Source organism: Rhinopithecus roxellana, chromosome 14, assembly GCF_007565055.1.
Source record: "Rhinopithecus roxellana isolate Shanxi Qingling chromosome 14, ASM756505v1, whole genome shotgun sequence".
Taxonomy (NCBI): Eukaryota; Metazoa; Chordata; class Mammalia; order Primates; family Cercopithecidae; genus Rhinopithecus; species Rhinopithecus roxellana.
The window spans coordinates 108,630,620-108,651,793 of NC_044562.1; the positions used below are offsets into that span (position 1 = coordinate 108,630,620).

At 36.3% G+C, this 21,174-nt stretch overlaps 1 pseudogene across 1 annotated transcript; it reads right to left on the reverse strand.

Annotated features, from left to right (window-relative positions):
• Positions 1-18,090: 18,090 nt before the first annotated feature.
• LOC104654113 lies at positions 18,091-18,609 on the reverse strand (annotated as a pseudogene). Its single transcript, XR_746784.2, has one exon. The product of XR_746784.2 is annotated as a 60S ribosomal protein L10-like (transcript).
• Positions 18,610-21,174: the final 2,565 nt, after the last annotated feature.

Sequence of the window (21,174 nt, forward strand, 5' to 3'; positions counted from 1 at the left end):
ACATTGCCTAGAGTATATTAACCAAAATAACATTGTATTGGGCAGTGAAATTTGGCTGTAAAAATATTTCAGTTGCTAAGTATTACTAAACTTTTGTTCGGCCTTAGGTAGTTAGGCCAACAGTGACTAATGTCTCTGCTTTTCTGAGTGGATTCTAAAGAAAAACAAGCTAACAAGAGAACAGGCTGTGTTTTGGATCCTATACCCTTGGGGCAATGTTTCCAGAGGAAAAGAGTCAATAGGACTCAACTTGGGTCCTATTTTGCAGGATGATGGGGGTTTCTAGGATGGAGGCATCATAGGAGGATAAAGCCCTTGCTAGAAGAAGTAGGAGGAAATGTCTTGCTGAGAAGATGTTCATAGATGTCAGTCTAACAAAGCCATCCTATATATCAGTAGCCACATCCCCACAGGGGGAGAAGAGCTGACACTGCAAGTGCCGTGCTCTGAGACTAGGTGGTAGAGCAGGTGCTCCATGCCATCTTGTTAACTACCTCTGTTCTTTTTTCTTCTACGGTTTTTTTTTTTTTTTTTTTTTTTTTTTTTTTTTTTTTTTAATAAACAACATTATGTTGAGGGTTTTTGTTGTTGTTGTTTGTTTGTTTGGTGCATTTGGTATTTTTTGGGAAGGATTTATTTATTTATTTATTTTATTTTTTTTGAGACGGAGTCTCGCTCTGTCGCCCAGGCTGGAGTGTAGTGGCGAGATCTCGACCCACTGCAAGCTCCGCCTCCCGGGTTCACAACGTTCTTCTGCCTCAGCCTCCGTAGTAGCTGAGACTACAGGCGCCCGTCACCACACTCGGCTAATTTATTTTTGTATTTTTAGTAGAGACGGGGTTTCACCGTGTTAGCCAGAATGGTCTCCATCTCTGACCTCGTCATCTGCCCCCCTTGGCCTCCCAAAATGCTGGGATTACAGGCGTGAGCCACCGCGCCTGGCGGGAAGGATTTTTATAAGCAATTTTCTTTTCTATCTAGAAGCCTTCTATAACACATACCCAACAATAGAGCCATCGTTTCTATATCAATACGTGCTCACAAACTTCTTCATATGCTCCACATGGGAATGGGAGATGGAGGTACCCAGGAGAGGTTACATCGGCATCCACATTTTCAATTTGACATATCCCAGTTCAAGAAGCAAGAAACATAGATTGCCTATTCTAATAAAAGAAAAATCCCTACCCCCAAAGAACACAGAATATAAGCAAGTAGAAACATTCTTTTTAAAATTGTTTTCAGAATTATGAAAATTAATACTAGGAAATACTTCTTTTAATTTATAATAGCATCAAAAATGATAAAGCATTTATAGATAAATTTAACAAAGAAGTACAAAACATGTATACCGAGAACTACAGAATATTGTTGAACAAAATTAAAGAAAATTTAGGTAAATGGAAAGACATATTGTGTTCATGAAGTTGAAAACAGTATTGCTTAAATGGTGATATTTCCTCCTCTTACTTAAAGCCACATGTATTCTCATATCATACACAAAAGAGTGAAAATGTAAGAATAAATATTTCTTAGCTTTGCTAATCGCACAATTATTGGAGAGAAACAATCTTAATGTGATTATTTTGAAGACCATAGGTAAGAAAAGATGAAGTTGTTAATGTAGCAGTGAATAAATAAAAGTATGAAAGTTTCCAAAATAGAGCAATAGAGAATGGGTGAGGAAATAGCATAGTGATGGAGTCCTGACACCTAATCCTTAGAACACTGTGTTCAGTACTTACTAAAGCTAGCACAACTGGGGAATCTTTGATATATTTATCAGTCATCTGATTCTTGGATTCCTTATCTGTAAAATGGGGGTAATAATAATACTAATTTGTTTTATAGGATTGTTGTGTGGATTAAGGGTTATCATAAATGTTAGCTGCATTTTTATGTTCTGTAGCTATTTTATTTGCTAGAATATTATTGATATAGTTAATAATTTCTTCACTTGAATAATGTTATCTCTCAAAAACTTTTAAAATACACATTCACTTAAATCCTATTAGAAAACATATAGTTTAATTTTCAAAAACATGCACAGAGAAAAGCAGTGAAATAGAGTTCAAATTATTTGTTATTTGAAACAATCAGTTGACTAAATTTACCCGGAGGGAAGGGTGTCCTAGTTTCGATATTTAAGGAAAGCAGGTTAAAACAAATACACTGATAATAGAAATATACAACTCTGGAAAATTTTCGCCCAAGAATAAATGCCTGGGGGTGTGTCCAGGGCATTGTGCAGGGATGCCTTTATTGCTTAAGTTTGCTGTTTTCAGAAATTATTCACTACCAGTGTATGAGGCATAGAGGCATCCAGTTACACACCAGGTTTAAATGTTGATAAATCATAAAAAAGACATCGTTTTACATGGGGGAAAATGTATTCAACATTTTTCCCTGAGTAAAGTATGCAGAAAACCTGCTTAAATGGGGCATATAATTTTTAATGACTCAGGCCTTTAGTCCTCGGAAATGAACCAAGTGTGATAAATAAGATGGAAACTGGTGAATATTGAGTGTCTAGTCATCACATCATGAGATTCGAAATCACCTGAGAATGTATATGAAAGGTAGTAGCTTGAAAGAATTAGTCTTTAGTCTAACTGACTTTGAACAATGTGGAATAAATGGAAGAAAGTTGATTATAGTTAAATAACAAAAAAAACCTCTTCCCAAAAATTCAGAGATAGTGATGTGATAATAAAAAACAGTGTAAAGTTTTCATGTTATAAAAATAAATCAGCTTCACATAGAAATTATTTTGGGGTCGGTTTTCTTTAACCCACATATTATTGACAAGAAAATGTGTCTTCACCTTGCACCTTTTCTTTTGATAACTTTTGACCTTTGATTTTTCAAATGCCTATGAGTTTACACATAGGTAGGCTGCTCTTATTTTGTTCTTATTTCACTGGCTATTCTTAGGAGGAAATCTTCCCTAGTTAGCCCAAAAGAAACAAGACTTGTGCATCATTAAGAATAAATGAATGCAGTAATTCTTTTAGTTAATAAGACACAATAAATTAAAAATATATTAATGCTGTCCCTGAAGATCATAAAGAAGAGAGAATGTGGAAAATTAAAGAATTAGGCAAATCAAAGGAGCCTAAAATGAGCAGGTAACTAGTGAAGAAAAAATTAAATATATTGTATACACAATTGATTTTAATATAGCACCAATGGTGCATCAATGCAAAAAGAACTGTATCCAGGGAGCTTAATCTACTGTCGCTCTGTGGGCATCCAGTCTTTTAGGATTTCGAAATATTAAATAGCATAGGTAGATCAACAAGAAAATGTACTTTAAAATACAGTAAAAAAGGAATGTGGTGAATGATCACACTGCTCTTATGAAATATTTTTGATAGGTGATATAATTAGAATAGCAATTTTCAATTTTGGCTTTGAGACAGCATTATGAGCTAATCACAGATTCATTTACAACCATAAACATGTAAAATTACTTAAAGTTAGGCATGATTTTAAGAATAAAACAAAAGATAAGGAATCAAAGCTTTAGAAAGATTCAGAATCACAGAGGTAAGGACAAAAGGCTTTATAGCAATTATCAAATATAAAACCATAAAAATCAAGAAAATGGACATTTAACAAATCAAAATTAGATCTATTGAGAAGAAAGAATTGAGAGTTATGCCAAAAACTACAGAAAAATTTTAATATTTATGAAAAGTCTCAGAGTTCATAATATAGAAGAAACACCAGTTCATCTTGAAAAAATAGAGTTGAAGATTGCAATGCATGTTGATTAAATAAATTTCACACAAATTATTTTTTTCATTGTAAAAATATTCTCAAGCATGTTTCACTATTTTTTAATAGAGAAAAGCAAAGGAAAGGGTAGTCTTTATTGCAAGTGCAAACCAATTATGTGCTTATATTCTGGGGAAAACATTGACTACATTTATAAAATATAAAGTTAGTCCACTTAAATTTTCTGATTTATAAAAAAATACACATAAAGTGCAGAAATACATAAGCATATACGCACATATACATCTGTTTGTGTGTGTGTGCATGCTAGTATTATTTTCCTAGCATAAAACCCAAATTCTGGATTTTTGAATGGCAATTAAAAAGAAATTTAGAAGTTCATATGTTCCGTTCAATATTGTTTAACATTTAAAACTTTTTGTTTCATCCCAAGTATGGACTTCACAGATGCAGTCTCACTGTTTATAAAATGAGTATAAAAATCTTTACCTTATATGATTGTGTATGAACTAGGGAAATATATGTAAAACAATTAGTACAGTGCCAGGCATATAGTAAATTTTTTATAAAGGTGAATATTATTAAAATAAATGATTGCTTAAGCTCAGGAGTTTGAGGCTGCAGTGAGCTATAATTGCACCACCGCACTCCAGCTTGGGTAGCAGAGGGGGATCCTGTCTCAAAAAAAAAAACGTATTATGAGAATCGAGAAATTAAATGCTTATACTACTAGAGATGCTTTTACTACTGACACAGAATGATAAACATACTACAGCCACTACAAAGGAAGAGCTAAACATGAAAAACTTATATTTTAAATTTGATAAATTGGCATTATTTAAAATAAACTTTGGGCGCGGTGGCTCATGCTTGTAATCCCAGCACTTTGGGAGGCCTAGGCGAGCAGATTACTTGAGCCCGGGAGTTTGAGACCAGTCTGTGCAATGTGGCAAAACCCTGTGTCTACTCAAAATACAAAAATTAGTCTGGGCATGGTGGTGCACGGCTGTACTCCCAGGTATTCAGAAGGCTGAGGTGGGTGGATCGCTTGAGCCCAGGAGTCCAGGCTGCAGTTAGTAATGATCACACCACTGCACTTCAGCCTGGGAGACAGAGGAGACCCTGTCTCAAAAGGAAAAAGCAGACAAACCAAAACCCCAAAACTTTACTGTTAGCAAAAATTTCTAATATTTATGGCTAATTTATTGAGTTAATTGACAGATGTTTGTTTTGGCCAATCTATACAGTACTTACAACTCTACTGAAAGGAATTAGAAAGTTTATTGCAAGCTTTCCAATTGTATGCATAACATACCTGTTCCTCAAAGTATATTAACTGATTTCTCCAAAAGGCCAATTATCAAATATTCTAATATTTGTAGCAGATTAAATATGGATTCCGGGTTATTAGAAGTGTAGAGATTTATATGCATCATAGGTAGATAAAGACATGATGAAGTTAAAGATTTTATTGCCTAGAAATACATATTTTCTAGATCTATTCAGGAAATTAGCTGCATATGTGTGAAACTGTTATCATCTGCTCTACATTTTTCCATCTGGGCCAAAGGATAGTGTCCATCCAATCTCTTGCTAAAACATAATGCACTATAGTTTGCTATTCTCTATATCTACTAGTCTAGTAATTCTATTAAAATAGATATTTGGTTGGGCCAGATATTCCTTCATTCATTTACTCACTCAATGATAATTTCTAAAGATACACAAGGATATATTATTAGTGAATGTATGCTGGAATTTAGTGACTGTCATTTTCTAAGGGCTCGCAAGGTGTCAGTTCTGTAAGCATTCCATAATTTTGCTGGTCTATAATTTTCAGAATTTAATGTTGATCTTTTAAAATCTCCATAATGTTTTCTCGATTTTGTTTTTGACTGTTGAACAGAATATTTTATCCCGTGAACAAGTAACTAGGAAGACTAAGGATAAAATATATAGTCAGATTTTGTCATAATCGTAAGATATTCAACAAATAAATATTAATTTTTCCTTTAAACAATAAAATCTAGTTTTTGGTGCTTTCTTTTCTAAGTTCTCCAAAATCGAGAGCGTAGTTTTAGAGGTGGCCTTTCTGGATTTGAATCCCAGTTCAACTGTTATACATTTTAGTTACTTCCTAGGTAATTGTGAATATTTTAATACTTGTGTTGTAGGGTTGTTGCAAATGGACTAAGGTTTTCATAAAGCATTTGATACAAGATATGGAACATTGAGCAGTCCTCTGTTTGTTCAGCTTTTCTAAACTCCTCGCTTCTAGCGGTGGTGCAGATTTTGGGCCAGAAGTAACCCTGGGCTATGAGATTGCAGTTGTTTTGGGGATGGGAGTGAAGTGAAGGTTTGGGGTAAGATACAAATTGATGGGATTGTCACTACCAAGCAGTCCAGGGAAATGGGAGAAAGAGCCATGCAAAGAAGATAGAAGGTTAGGTAGACAGAGTAAGAGCTGAGAATGTTGGGGTCCACATATAAGAGACGAAGTGTTATTATTAAAATAGGAAGGGTTAGGTTGGTTGGTAGCTTTACTCAAGCTGAGAAAATCCAGATACGTTGTTTGTAACTGAATGAGGACAGAGATGCCAGTGTGAGTTTTTTAACAGCCAACAGTTTATCATACGCTAGTCTTGAGCAGCTTCAATCTGAATTCATCTCCCCAGGACAGGAGGAAGTAAGGAGATCTTATGTCCTTTCTTATTCAGAACTGCCACAACTCCCATCCCTCACCAGTCAGACCCCGCATCACACCGGTGGCCCAGCTGGAATACTAACATCAGCTAATTCCATTATATTCTTGTCGTTCTTGACATTGCCAGAAATCGTAATCTCTCATTCTTTCCAATCCCAATAGTGTTTTCTCTGGGCCTCCTAACCCCATTTTCTTTCTGTCCACAAATCTCCTTTTCAGTTGCAACCCCCATCCAATTTTAAACAACTCCCACATTTTCAATACTGAGGTTAGTCATTAATTGAGCTGTAATGGGTATATATTGTATACTAACTGTTTTGGAAAGTCACTTTGACACTTACCCAATATTATAGGCATGCACTCAAACTTTCCATGACCCTTTTCCTTCCATATACTTTAGAATGTTATTCCTTGATAGAATGTAAGCTCTATGAGAGCACGTGGTTTTGTTTTATTCACTAATGTGGATCAAGTAACCACAGCAGCGCCTCTCATATAGTAGGTATTCAATAAATAAGCATTGAATAAATGAATTTAATGAGCATACATTCAACAAATATGTGGTCATATGACAATATGACGATGAATGAGTAAAATAATATTTTCCCTTATGGAGTTTGCATTCTAATGTGTAAATGCCAGAAGGCCATGACAAACAGACAATAACCATGTAAACAGATATAATTCCATACATTCATTAATCTATGGGGAAAATAAATCACATTAAGGAAATAGTGACTGGTAGAAAGAATTTTGGTTATTTTAGATAGCCTGGTTAAGACAATTCTCCTTGGGGAGGCAAATCTGGGCAGAATACTGATGTGATGCAAAATGAAGATTTTGGACACAAAAAGACTTGGGAATAGGCAGGAGTAGCAAACAGAGAATATAAAGGTCTTGATGTGGCAAAATGTTTTATGCATTTGAGAGAAAGAGTGGTTGGAGATAATGTTAGGGAGATGAGGAAAGGCCGTGTTGTGCAGGTCTTACAGGTTATCTGTACCCGGGGGTCCCCAACCCCTGGGCCTTGGACGGATACTGATACCAGTCTGTGGCCTATTAGAAACTGGTGGCACAGCAGGAGGTGAGCAACAGGCTAGCGAGCATTACCTCCTGAGCTCCGCCTCCTGTCAGATCAGTGGTGACGGTTAGATTCTCATAGGACAGGGAACCCTATTGTGAACTGCTCATGCAAGGGATCTAGGTTGCACTCTCCTTATGATAATGTAATGCCTGATGATCTGAAGTGGAACAGTTTCATCCCCAAACTACCCCCACTCTACCCCTTCCCATGGAAAAATTGTCTTCCTTGAAATGAGTCCCTGGGGCCAAAAAAATTAGGGACCACTGATCTACAGGATTTTCATTTTATTTAAATGTGATGTGAAGGCATGGGAAAGTTTGGAAAAGTCTCATGATCTTATTTAGGGTGATAAAATAATGAATTGAAAAGCTACTTGGTGAAGAGAGAAAGCAGAGACCAGCAAGGAGGCTATTGTAACATCAAATGACAAATGACGGTGGACTGAGCCGGAGTGTGGCAGTGGAGTAGAATCAGGTTCTGGATAGTCTTTGAAGATAGATTCGATGTGGTAAGAGAAAGAGAGGAATTAAGAATGGGTCTTAGATTCCTCAGCTGAGCTGGGGAAAGCCATTTTACTATTAGTGTTTCCTCAGGAAGAGAATGAGCTAATGCATTTGGGGAAAATATTATTGCTTCCTGAAAACTCAAAATAAAATGATCATTAAAAAAAAAAAAACTATTGTATCCTTTGTTTTCTCTTAATGTTTTTTTAGAATCTCCCAGTCTTTTATTTTGAAAAATGTTAACTTCAATAAGAATTTGAAAAAAATAGTACAACCATATATCCTTTACCTATGTTCACTAATTACTAACATTTTGCTACATTTGCTTTCTCTATCTTTTCACATACGCACAAAAACACACACAGTTTTTCTCTGAAATATTTGAAAGTATGTTGCAGATATCACAAAACTGCACTACTAATATTTCGGTATATATTTACACATATTTACTGAGAACAAGAAAATTTTCTTATACAAATACAAGACCAGAGAAATTTTACGTAACTACAATGCTTTTAATCTAATATATAGCCTATATTGAAATTTTCTCAGTTGTTCAAATACTGTTATTTTTCCTCTTGAGTCATTCAATGATCAAGTTATGTTTTTTTTTTTTTTTTTTTTTTTTTTTTTTTGAGACGGAGTCTGGCTCTGTCGCCCAGGCTGGAGCGCAGTGGCGGGATCTCAGCTCACTGCAAGCTCCACCTCCCAGGTTCACGCCATTCTTCTGCCTCAGCCTCCGGAGTAGCTGGGACTACAGGCGCCCGCCACCTCGCCCGGCTAGTTTTTTGGTTTTTTTTTTAGTAGAGACGGGGTTTCACCGTGTTAGCCAGGATGGTCTCAATCTCCTGACCTCGTGATCCACCCATCTCGGCCTCCCAAAGTGCTGGGATTACAGGTTTCAGCCACCGCGCCCGGCCAAGTTATGTGTTTTTAATCACTATTAATCTGGGGAGAGGTTGGCAAACTTTCTGTGATGGCTCAGATAGTAAATATTTTGGGTTTTGTGGGCTACCCCATATATTTTCTGTTGCAGTTACTCAGCTCTGCTATTGCAGCACAAAAGAAGCCATAGACAATATGTAAACGAATGAATGTGGCTGTGGCCGACACAGTTTTGTTTTTTTTGTTGTTTTTTTGTTTTTTGTTTTTGTTTTTTTTTGAGATGGAGTTTTGCTCTTGTTGCCCAGGCTGGAGCGCAATGGCACAATCTCAACTTACTGCAACCTCTGCCTTCTGGGTTCAAGCGATTCTCCTGCCTCAGCCTCCCAAGTAGCTGAGATTACAGGCACCCACCACAACGCCTGGCTAATTTTTATTTTATTTTATTTTATTCTTTTTTAGCAGAGGCGAGGTTTCACCGTGTCAGCCAGACTGGTCTCAAATTCCTGACTTCAGGTGTTTCACCCGCCTTGGCCTCCCAAGGTGCTGGGATTACAGACATGAGCCACTGCGCCCAGCCAACTTTTTTATGGCCTCTGAGGTTTGAATTTCGTATAAAATTCATGGTTCACAAAATATTATTCTTCCTTTGAATTTTTCCAACAATTTTAAATATAAAAATCATTCCTAGTTTGTCGATTGTATAAAATCAGGCAGCAAACTGGATTTATCCTATGGCCTATGGTTTGCTAATCTCTGATCTAGAGCAGCACTCTTTGTTTTTTTTTTGGGGGGGGGTTCTTTAACGATATTGTCATTTTTGAAAAGTCCAGGCCTATGGTCATGTTCTGATTTTTTTCTTCACTATGAAATACAGGTTTAGTTTTTTGGCAAGAATACTACAAAAATGGTATTGTGTTTTTCTCAGTGCATTGCATGTCAAGAAGTATAAATGATGTCATTTTATCCTGTTATTTGTGAAGCTCTCATCCTTTAATTCAGTTTTATGACTATAGGATAATATTTCTTATTGATCTAAACGTATCCATACATGTTCTCATAAACATGAATTTTATAGTGGAAAACCTACGTTTTTCCAAAAATTAAATTTTTTATTTTATTTCTATTTTTTTAACTTTCATTTTAAGTTCAGGGGTACATGTGCAAGTTTGTTACCTAGGTAAACTTGTGTCATGGGGTTTGTTGTACAGATTGTTTCAACATCCAGGTATTAAGCCTAATACCCATTAGTTGTGTTTCCTGATCCTCTCTCTGCTTCCATCCTCCACCCTCTGATGGGCCCCAATGTATGTTGTTTCCCTCTATACGTCCATGTTTTTTCATCATTTAGCTCCCACTTATAAGTGAGAACATGCAGTATTTGTTTTTCTGTCCCTGTGTTAGTTTGCTGAGGATAATGGCCCCCAGCTCCATCCATGTCTCTGCAAAGGACATGATCTCTTTCTTTTTTATGACTGCATAGTATTCCAATATGGAGCTGTAATTGGTATATTTTATTTACTGACTGTTTCAGAAAGTCACCACAAATGTGTATATGTACCATATTTTCTTCATCCAGTCTGTCATTGATGGGCATTTAAATTGAGTCCATGTCTTTGCTATTATGAATAGTGCTGCAATGAACATATGCATGCATCTGTCTTTATAATAGAATGATTTACATTCCTTTATACCCAGTAATGAGATTGCTGGTTCAAATAGTATTTCTGTTTTTAGTTCTTTGAGGAATCATCACACTGTCTTCTACAATGGCTGAACTAATTTACACTCCCGAAAGAGTGTATAAGTGTTCCTTTTCACCACAATCTTGCCAGCATCTGTTATTTTTTGACTTTTTAATAATAGTCACTATGACTGGTGTGAGATGATATCACATAGTGGATTTGATTTGCATTTCTCTAATGATCAGTGATGTTGAACTTTTTTTTCATGATTGTTGGCCCCAGGTATGTCTTCTTTTGAGAAGTGTCTGTTCATATCCTTTACCCACTTTCAATTTTTACTATATTTAATTGATCAATTGATTGATTTATTGAGATGGAATCTCACTTTGTTGCCCAGGCTGGAGTGCAGTGGTGCGATCTCTGCTCACTGCAACCTCCACCTTCTGGGTTCGAGTGATTCTTGTGCCTGAGCCTCCCAAGTGGCTGGGATTACACCATGTCCAGCTGATTTTTGTATTTTTAGTAGAGACGGGTTTTCGCCATCTTGGCTAGGCTGGTCTCCAACTCCTGACCTCAAGTGATCCCCCCGCCTCAGCCTCCCAAAGTGCTGGGATTACAGGTATGAGTCACTGTGTCCAGCTCCTTTAACCACTTTTTAATGGAGTTGTTTTTTTCTTGGAAAAAGTTCCTTATAGATGCTGAACATTAGCCCTTTGTAGGATGCACAGGTTGCAAAAATTTTCACCCATTCTATAGTTGTCTGTTTACTCTGTCACTTGTTTCTTTTGATGTGCAGAAGCTCTTTAATTAGATCTGATTTGTCAATTTTTGCTTTTGTTGCAATTGCTTGGTGTCTTTGTCATGAAATCTTTGCCCATGTATATGTCCTGAATGATATTGTCTAGGTTGTCTTCTAGGTTTATATAGTTTTGGGTTTTATAATCAAGCTTTTAATCCATCTTGAGTAGATTTTTGTATAAGGTGTAAGGAAGGGGTCCAGTTTTAAACTTTGGCACATGGCTTGCTAGTTATCCCAGCATTACTTATTGAATGGAAAATCTTTTCCCCATTCAATAAATTTATCCATTGCTCGTTTTTGTCAGATTTGTCAAATATTAGATAGTGGCAGGTGTGCAGTCTTATTTCTGGGTTCTCTATTCTGTTCCATTGGTCTATGTGTCTGTTTTTGTACTGGTACCATGCTGTTTTGGTTACTGTAGCCCTATAGTATAGTTTGAGGTAGGGTAACGTGATGCTTCCAGTTTTGTTCTTTTTGCTTAGGATTGAATTGGCTACTTGGACTCTATTTTGCAAGCCCAAGAGTTCTTAACAGAAAAACAATTATATGCAGAGATGATCAATCATTTATGCATTGCTGATGGGCACAAGGTTTATAATAGGTAGAAATTTGCAAATGAACTCAGCCGAGTTTTACATTACTTTTATTTTATTAAAAAGTTAAAAAAATTACCTGCAGAAAACAAAATCAATCAAATTCCTCTGTTCATGGTATGCTATCATCTTTTCTCCTTGTTCACTTTATATCTTCTTGTTATTTTCAAGCCACCCCTGACCACTCAACTGCATTTGGATATATATATTCTTTTCAGATTACATATATGTATACATATATGTAATCTGAAAAATGTAAAATATTGTTTTATATTTATATACTTTATATTTATATAAGTGATAGTATATTATAATCTCATTCTTTTTCTGATTTTCTTATTCTTTACTGTTTTCAGGATTTATGTGTATTTTTCTATGTGTCAGTTCACTCTGCTCATATTCCACAGTACACATTTATTCTACTTCATTTCCCTAGCAAAGTGCACCTAAATTGCTTCCAACTTCCTTCTATCACAAATAATGCTGTGATAAACATAATGACACAAAACTCCTTTGGTGTCTCTGCACATATTTCTCTGGACATATACCGAAGAGAATGATTGCCGTGTCTTAGGGGATGCACATTCCATACCACAGTTTACACTGCCAGACTAAAAGGGCTCTGTTGCTCTTCATGCCTGCCACAATGCACAAGATGCCTATTTCTCCATAATCTCACCAACATTTGGTGGTATCTCTAGTTTTTGTCAAAGTGATGAGTATAAAGTGGTGCCTCATGTTTTAATTTGCATCTACATAAAAATCAGTGTGGTAGATTGTCTCCTTATGTAATAGATTTTCTGTTGGATATTCATTCTGATATGGGAAATTATATTGGATTATGTGGGTTGCCCCAGTGTAATTACATGTGTCTAAAGTGTCTAATACCAGAAAACCTTTCCTGACTGTGATCAGAGGGAGATGTGACTATGAAAGAATGGGCAGATAAGTGGAATGTTGGTGGCTTTGAAAATGGATAGAGGTGAGGTCAGGAGCAAAGAAATAGATGGCCTGTAAAAGCTGGCAAAAGTAAGCAAACAGATGCTGCTCTAGAGCCTTCAGAAAAAAATGCAGTCCTGTAGATGCCTTGATTTAGGTCCGGTGAAAAAAGAGTGTTGCTCTAGATCAGAGATTAGCAAACCATAGGCCATAGGATAAATCCAGTTTGCCGCCTGATTTTATACAATCAACAAACTAGGAATGATTTTTATATTTAAAATTGTTGGAAAAAATCAAAGGAAGAATAATATTTTGTGAATCATGATTTTACACGAAATTCAAACTTCAGCTGTTTTTCATAATTAATTTTAAAAAATATTCTTCTCCACTTTTGCCCTCTACTTTGAATATCTTTTGATGATATATTTTCCTCCTAAAGTGTGGTACCAAGAGCTAAATTGTGATACAATAGGTGACTTATGAGTAGCACAGAATATAGTAGGCCCATCTCTACCTAGTTCTGGTCACCACACTTCTGTCAAGGTAGCTCAGAGAAACGATGTCTGCTTATTCACCACATCAGGAGGTCACCTCAAACTAAGCAGGCAGCCAATGAAAACCAGTGAGTTTTCTTTACACTAACTTTCTGAAAGTCATTTTTTCTTATCCTACTTTGTGACTTTTTTAAAAAGCTGTAGCTTCATGGAATTTAATCCTGGTATTTAGAACACTTACTGTTTAACTCTATTAAATTTCACTTTGATTTACTCTGTTGACATCTACTTTTAATTTTATCCTGTGAAATATCTTACTGTGCCTTCTGTTCCAGCAAATCTTTGTATTTGTTGAATATACTATCTTATGTAAATGAAGTTTAATGATAAAACATTGGGTAGGGAAGAGACAGGATCAGAAATTCTGTGGAATGCAACTATAAACTGCTATTTATAAAGACTGCAATCTATTAACTAATGAAGTAATTAATGAACCAATCATCAATCAATTATTATTCTTTTGGTATAGTTGATAGAAAAAATATAAATCCATATACTGTGGTATTAGGCAGCTCATGTGTCTCTTTCATTCACAGGAAAATAATGAGACACTTCATCAAATGTCTCTTTAAGGTCTAGTCTACTCGTGACACTCCTCTGAGGTAATCTTAAAATATTAGATCAAGAGTGTGGTCTGAAGCAAAAAAACAAAATTTGAAACATGGAGGAAATTTACAAAAGCCTCTAGGTTACCAAACGAGAATTGTGAGGATTTGAGCTGCATAATTTTAGTGCTGGGATTTTGGAGCTACTATAATTCAATCCCCACACGAAACAGATAATCTAAAAGTTTGGAAAAGTAGGGTGAACTTGGTAAGACCCTGTACTTAGAGGCAAAATGGATTTAGGACATATTTTGCTGAACATCTTATCCAGTGATGACCCTACCACTTACCACACCATTGCTCTGTTGATCTTTATTTCTCAGCTAAGTGGCCAACTCACCTTCTTTATCTTCTTCTTTTATGGACATTTCACTGTATGGAGGCTGAAGCTGTGGGAAGCAAGTGAATTCTTTCTTTGAAAGGCCATCACTTTACCCTCAGCAGTGTTTAATTGTGGCAAATATGAACTGCTTGAAAAAAGTCTCCCCTATTTTTTCAGCCTATTTTATACTGAGGTTTTCTAGAGATCAAGAGGTAAGGCCAGATGTCTCATTTTCTCAAATTATCTTTTAAACTCCTTACTTGTTTAAAATACAGAAAAATGTGTTCATGAAAGTAAACAACTTCCATGCCCCAGCTTTTCTTTGGTATGGAATAATTATCTGTATTTAAAACTATTGAAAGTTCTGGGTAAATTTCAAATTCCAGGTGGTTACAGAAAAGGGCTACTTTCTTTGAAGTTTTCTATGTAATCCAACTGGCTAAGGACTGATCAACCATCACATTATCATTTCAATAAACTGTGTAATAACAGGAATAAGTGAATAGGACTGTTATCTCTGTCTTACGGGTAAGGAAGGTGATATAGCTAGCGAGTACATCTGGCTCTAGAGTATGTACATTTAGCCACACTCTCTACTGTCTCTCAAAATACCCCAATGTTCTTAGTTTAAGGAACTGAATAGTCTGATAATGGATTTTTACTCACTTGCAGTGGGAGAAGGAAAGGGAGTGCTGGAGATGTAGTGGTGGAATGTGCATTAAGACAAAAGTGTTATTCAGTTATCAATGCTTATCCTTGGGCCCTGTATGTTTTATTCACCATTTCAAACTCCTGTGTCCATATTGGATATGTGTTTCCTACCTGCATCAGAGCCTCTACATTCTTTTAGCTTCTTAACTATAATTTCTTTTCTAAATCTTGAGACCTTTTCTCTTTTTTATCGTCTTCTTTGCTTCTATCGTAGAATATACCTGTAATATTAGCTCTATAAAAATAGATGTTGGCCAATCGTTTTACTAACCTTTATAATATATCATCAGGATTATATGACAATAGAATTTTCATTGAATTATTCTGCTCTCATTCCTCTTTAGTTTACTTTCCCAGGTTTGGTTGATATTCCCTCTTGTAATCCACTAATTCTTTTTCCAAAGATGAATTTACTGTAAGCTAAGTAGATAAAAATTTGCCTACTGATTCAGGGGAGAGTTAATGAACTATCATTGATACCTACTAAATATCCATCTTTTGAGACTATATATGTCAGTAATTATAATCTATATATCTTTCTTTATGTTTAAATGTTTTATTATAAAAGTTTAAATATATGCAAAAATAGACTAACTTAATCAACTTTATTAACCCATCATCTGGTTTTAATAATTATTAACATTTTACTAATCTTGTCTCTTAAAGACATGGTGGATTTTTGGAATTAAAAAAATAGTGGTTAGTCACATGACATATAAATTATTTTTCTATTATTTCTACAATGTTGTCACCCTATTATTTTGTATATGATAATATTATTTGAAGGTATTTATTGAAGATTCAGCTTCACTTTGATTTTTCTTAAAAAACTATGCTGTCATTTAAATGACATTTCCAATATATTATGATTTCTATAAAATTGGATCAAACTGTTTTTAATGAATTTTCTAAGACTATAAACTTACGATAACCTTGGAAATTAAAGTTTTTAACTTTCGGTATAAAGCAGAGTACTCATCTTTGCCTGTCTACTCTTTGTGGCCATCTCATCTCATTTAGCTGTAAATCCCTGGGTGGTGTCTTTATAGATTTGTCTTACGAATTATCAAGTGTTTTGTTGCAGAATAAAAGTAAGAATTTAAATAAGTAATGAATTATGGAGAATATTATTTAAACTTTCACCAAAAGATACAATTAAGAAAGAAAATGTGGCTGGGCAAGGTGGCTAATGCCTGTAATTCCAGCCCTTTGGGAGGTTGAGGCTTGTGGATCACCTGAGATCAGGAGTTCAAGACCAGCTGGCCAACATGGTGAAACCCTGTCTCTACGAAAAATACAAAAAAGTAGCCAGGCATGGTGGTGAGCACCTGTAATCCCAGCTACTTAGGAGGGTGAGGCAGGAGAATCACTTGAACCTGGGAGGTGGAGGTTGCAGTGAGCTGAGATTGTGCCATTGCACTCTAGCCTGGACAACGTGAAACTTCGTCTCAAAAAAGAGAAAAAATGAAAGAGAGAGAGAAAAAGAAAGAAAGAAAGAAAGAAAGAAAGAAAGAAAGAAAGAAAGAAAGAAAGAAAGAAAGAAAGAAAGAAAGAGGGAGAGAGGGAGGGAGGGAAGGAAGGAAGGAAGGAAGGGAGGAACGAAGGAAGGAAGGAAGGAAAGAAGGAAGGAAGGAAGGAAGGAAATTCAATCCAAAGATTTATAAAACAATAAATGGAAGGTTCTAGTGTAGAGTGAGAAACAGAAGCAATTTAGAATTAAGCCATGTGCTATTGATTAATAAGAGAATATATGTGTCCTAGCTCATATGTTATACAACATTATATATGTTGTATATAATATACGTTATCTGTTGTATATATGTTAATATATGTATATATTAATATATTATATATAATAAATATATAATATATATGCTGTATATATGTTAATATAATATATGTTGTATATAATATATATTATATGTTCTAAGGATCCATATAATATGAAAAAAAGCAATGCTTTGGTATGCTTTAAGGTTTCTTTTCAATAGTCACGCAAGAATGGGATGACAATTTTGTAATTATGGCCTTGAGTAAGCAGCTTATTGCATTACGGTATGACAGAAGTACCTGGTGCTCTCAAAATATCCACTACTGTCCTGACCTAATACTTGAAATTTTCACAATTCATAACCTATGAGGTTATGACATTAAATGCTTAAGTATTATAATTGCATTATATGTGAAACCTACTCCATTAAATCATAATCACCATTATCACACTGGCACCAATTAAGTTATCACATCGGGTTACCCACCCATCTAAAAGGCACAGGAACAAGTTGTCGAGCTTTATGCAAGAAAGAGAGAACAGGGACAGTGTAGAAGGTAAGTTAAAGAAGCTTTGAAGGCCGGGCGCGGTGGCTGAAGCCTGTAATCCCAGCACTTGGGGAGGCCGAGACGGGCGGATCACAAGGTCAGGAGATCAAGACCATCCTGGCTAACCCGGAGAAACCCCGTCTCTACTAAAAAATACAAAAAAGTAGCCGGGAGATGGTGGCGGGCGCCTGTAGTCCCAGCTACTTGGGAGTCTGAGGCAGGAGAATGGTGTGAACCCGGGAGGCGGAGCTTGCAGTGAGCTGAGATCCGGCCACTGCACTTCAGCCTGGGGGACAGAGCGAGACTCCGTCTCAAAAAAAAAAAAAAAAAAAGCAGCTCTGAAAACCACAAAGATCTAGTTGTTTGATGGCAAGAAGTATCAAATCAAAGATTGGGGATGGTGTTTTTTTTTTTTAGGTGTACAGGAAGTAGAATTTATTGGTGAGTATTAAGAGGGGGGCAGCATATTGGAAGCCCTCGTGAGTGCAGGGCCCGCCATTTTTCCACAGGACCATGATTGGGGATGTACTTGACCCCACAGCCATCTGGGATTTCAGCCACCATGTCTTCAAATTCATCAGCATTGAACTTGGTGAAGCCCCACTTCTTTGAGATGTGGATCTTCTGGTGGCCAGGAAACTTGAACTTGGCCCTGCCCAGGGCCTCAATCACATGCTCCTTGTTCTGCAGCTTGGTGCGGATGGACATGATAACTTGGCCAATGGAACCCTGGCCACAGTGCCCTGGAGCTTTCCAAAGGCACCTCGCATGCCTGTTTGGAGCTTGTCAGCCCCAGCACAGGACAACATCTTCTTGATGCGGATGACGTGAAAGGGGTGGAGCCGCACCTGGATTAGGGAGGCCATCCTTGCCGCAACTTTTTACCTTTTTAACTTTTTAATTTGTGCTTATTGGCACAAATTCGGGCAGCCTCCAGGCCTTCACAGGACAGCTGCCATATTCATCTGAAACCATGTGTCCACAGAGCAGAAACTCATCCACTTTTGCCTTCTTCCGCCCTAGGTCAAAGATGCGAATCTTGGCATCAGGGACACCTCGGCAGAAGCGAGACTTTGGGTACGGCTTGTTCTTACAATACCGGTAACAACGGGCGGGGCGGCGGCCCATGGCGACACCAGGATCTTCAGTGGCGCGCTGAAGGGAAAGAAGGGGATGGTGTTCTTAAAGCTGATAACAAATGGCGAACTAGTAGCTCTACCTTTAGATAGCCCGTGTCCACATTATTGCAGTTTTAGATATGATACACTGAAAAGTGTTCCTTTGTATTAAAGACTTACTTTATTTTTTGTATATAATCTAGTTTTTCTTCTATAAGTTAGGATATCAATAATCATGGTTTTAAGATTTGGGAATGTTCTGAGGAAAGCCATGGGTAGCTGTACAGATTGAGATTTACTTTTATAAATCCAAATAAATCCACAAGGAAGAGAAAAACATAATTTATGTGTTAGTCAGTAGAATTGGGACTTCAGTATTGTTTGGAAAACCACTCAGGTTCATGATGCAATGAAGGAGGCATCACTAAGGTTTGGCATAGAAAATATCCTTGGTTAAAATCTCTTCTTTAGAAACCCAAATAATCACACTATATTCCTCAGACAATATGGATTATAATATATAAAGACAAAAAATGTAATACATAGGAACCTGATAATTAAAAATTCAGATGTGTTTATATTTTCTATTATTGGTAGATTTTTTTAAAAAAGATTCCTTTTGGCTGGTATTAAATTTGAAATAAATTTGAAAATCACAAAGTTTATAAAACTTTTTTTTTTTTTTTTTTTTTGAGATGTAGTCTCGCTCTGTTGACTAGATTGGAATGCAGTGGTGCAATCTCAGCTTACTGCAACCTCCACTTCCTGGGTTGAAGCGATTCTCCTGCCTCAGCTTCCCGAGTAGCTGGAATTACAGATGCATGCGCCACCATACCTGGCTAATTTTTGTATTTTTAGTAGAGATGGGGTTTCACCATGTTGGCCAGGCTGGTCTCAAACTTCTGACCTCAGGTGATCTGCCTGCCTCGGCCTCCCAGAGTCCTGGCATTATAGTCGTGAGCCACAGAACCTAGCACATAAAAGTTTTTTTAACTTTCATTTGTATTGCACATTAGGAGTCTTGTAAGGCATTTTGTCATGTTTTTAAAATATTTAAATTAATTTGCTAACAATGCCTTTCTTTTTTGTGCATTAGACATACCATAAAATTTATGTAAAACTTGGGGGTAAAACTGAACTGTAAAGATTTTAAGCTTTTCTTAATAAAGGAACTCAGAAAATATTAAACATAATTTGATTTATTTTAAAAAGATTTAGAATAACTATTTCATGAACTCTTTTGAGCACATACTCCATACCAAGTCCTATACTAACTGCTAAGGGAGTAGAGGGATAAGTAAACTTGATGTTTGCATGAATCATCTGGTATTTTCTGCAATGTAGTTTTTGTGAGAATGATGATCTTTAGGTTAGGCTAATGGTGAAATGAGTCAAGTTACAGAAGTCTCAAATTGGGTAGACTTGCTTTTAGAGGTATTGGGTAAATGCTTAGGTACTAGAAAGAAGATGGGAGATCATAGGAAGGTACAAGTTTCTTAGAACACTCAGTTTTTGGAATCAGAGTAGGGCTATTGGTGAAACTAATTTTATTCTGATTTAGAGAAAAACTAAGGGTATTTTTATATCGTACCTAACTAGATCCAGGTTTAGTTACATAGCCTAGAATAGTCCAGTGTGTGATGATAAGTGTAAGTACTGCAAAGCACTATGTCTGTACAAGGTAAGGAGGAAAAGAGACTGGGCATGGTGGCTCACACCTGTAATCCCAGCACTTTGGGAGGCTGAGGCCGGTGAATTTGTTGAGGCCAGGAGTTTGAGACCAGCCTGGCCAACATGGTGAAACACCTTTCCTACTAAAACTATAAAAAATTAGCCAGGCGTGGTGGCATGCACCAGTAATCCCAGCTATGTGGAAGGCTGAGGCATGAGAATCGCTTGAACTCAGGAGTTGGGGGTTGCAGTGAGCCGAGATCACGCCACTGCACTTCAGCCTGGGCGACAAGCAAGACTCTGTCTCAAAAGAAAAAAAAAAAGGGAGAAAGAGAGATAGAAATCTAGATAGATAAATAAGAACTCATGTAACTCAATAGCAAAATAATAATAATAAAAATAATAATCTGATTAAAAAATGGGTGAAAGACCAGAATAGGTATTTCTCAAAAGAAGACATACAAATGGACATGAGGTATATTCAAACAATGCTCAGCATCACACACGTTCAGAGAAATGTAAATCAAAATACAATGAGATATCATCTCACCTCAGCTAGAATAGCTATTATTAAATATCAAAAAGACAAAAATAACATGCTGACAAGGATGTGGAGAAAGAAGAATGTTTATACACTATCAGTAGGAATGTAAAGTAGTGCAGCCATGATGGAAAACAATATGAGAGTTCCTAAAAAACCAAGAGAACTACCATATGAACTAAGAATTCTACTGCTGGATATATATCCAAAAGAAAACAAATTGGTATAAGTAACAAACACGTGTTTATTGCAGCACTATGCACAATAGCCAAGATATGGAATCAACCTAAGTGTCTATCAATGGATGAAAGGATGAAGGAAATGGTATATAAACAAAATGTAATATTAAAAAAGAATGAAATTTTGTCATTTGCAGTGACATAGATGGAACTGGCTGTCATTA